This window comes from Leishmania donovani, chromosome 34, assembly GCF_000227135.1.
Source record: "Leishmania donovani BPK282A1 complete genome, chromosome 34".
NCBI classification, from domain to species: domain Eukaryota; phylum Euglenozoa; class Kinetoplastea; order Trypanosomatida; family Trypanosomatidae; genus Leishmania; species Leishmania donovani.
The window spans coordinates 1743000-1744628 of NC_018261.1; positions in this window are offsets into that span (position 1 = coordinate 1743000).

Genomic DNA, 1629 nt, shown 5'->3' on the forward strand with positions numbered 1-1629 from the left:
GTGGGCTGTGCTGCCGCCCTCCTGCACACACGTAGACAGCGGCCCCTCGCCCACCCTCCCCCTCCTCTGCACGCGCATCACAGGCACTCCCACGACAACGCGGCAGAGGGTGTGCAGCGCCGAGAAGCAGCGGACGGCAGGCCCTGGAACCCCGGCTCTCTGCACACGCGCTCCCTCGCATGTCGACCTCGCTGTGCGCGGCGCGGTTGCTTGGCTGCCGCGGCCACACGGAGGGGGCGGTGCAAGACGGGATGAGCGTCGGAGGGTGGGGCCAGGCTTGTCAAGGAGCGTGGCAGGCAGTGCCCTCCGTCCTCTCCGCTTGGATGCCTTCAGCGGTGCTTCCGTCGCGCCCTCGCTGCCGCTGCGGCGCTTCTCGCGTCCGCCGGCCGCCTCTCCGTACGTGCGTGCCTTGCGTGCATGCCGAGAAGTGGCCCATGTGCTCCCGCTGTGCGCGCCTCGCAGCGCCACGTGCCCATGTCCTCTACACTCTCCCCCGCTTTCACTCCTGCCCACACCCCACGCCCCGCACCCGTCCCTCTCTCACGACACACACACACACGCACACATGAACGGCACCGTGTGCGTGCACGTGCAACAACGACGACAACAGACATCCCCTTGCCCAGCCCCGACTCACTTCCGCTCTCGCCTCTCTCCTCGTCAGCTCTCTTGCGCAGTCTCCACCCCCTCATCACTGCACCCAATGCCCACCCTCACGTCGCTCTACCAAAATGTTCGCTCGCGTGTGGAGAGAGCGGAATGGCGGGTGACGGGTCTCGTCTATGCCATCCTGCAGTTCATCGCGTTCTTCTTCGTGCTGGTGGCTACGCCGATCGACATGTTTCGCACCCGAAAGGAATTCTCGGTCCTGCATTCCACTATGTGCTACACGTTATGGGGCTTTAAATATGACTGCTACAGCACGCGCTACTCAACTTCCTATGAAACGGTGTGGGCGGCTTGTCCTAACCGAATCCGTCGCTTCCGCGCAGCACAGGCATTCGCTGTCATCTCCATATTCGTGTACGGCACGGCGTTCGTCTTGGGCCTCATTGCGCTGTGCTGCTGCGCCTGCCTCCGCTGGGTCTGCCTGGCGCTCAACGTTGCCGGCATCGCCACCCTGTGCATCGTCTGGGCGTCCATGGTGGTGACCTTCAACAAGTATGAGGGCCCCCGTTGCCTGGCGATGAAGGAAATTACGACTTTGGGTGCCGGCTTCGCTCTCTTGGTGGTGGCCTGGTGCCTGGATATCATCAACATCGCCCTCTTGCTGCTCCCCTTCGAGGCTACCCTCTCTCTTGGCAGTGCAAAGGAGGAGTCCTCCACACGGTCCGGAGAGGAGGAAGTGAAGTGAAGGAAGCGGCCGGCGAGCCTGACAGCAGCGCGGCACACACACCGAGACGCCCTCGTGGAGGAGCCGGCGGAGCTGATCGCAGCGAGAGAGGGAGCGGATGCCGCTGACCCTCGCCGCTGACCCTCGCCGGCCCACCTCTCTCGCTGCCTTCTCGTGCGTGCGTGTGCGCTTCCTCTGGGGCCGTTCTCCCCCTCCCTCCAAATGCCGGTGCCGTGCACGGCGACCTGCGCTGTGTGGTGGGCAACGCGCGCCTGGCGCCGACAAGCCCATCCATG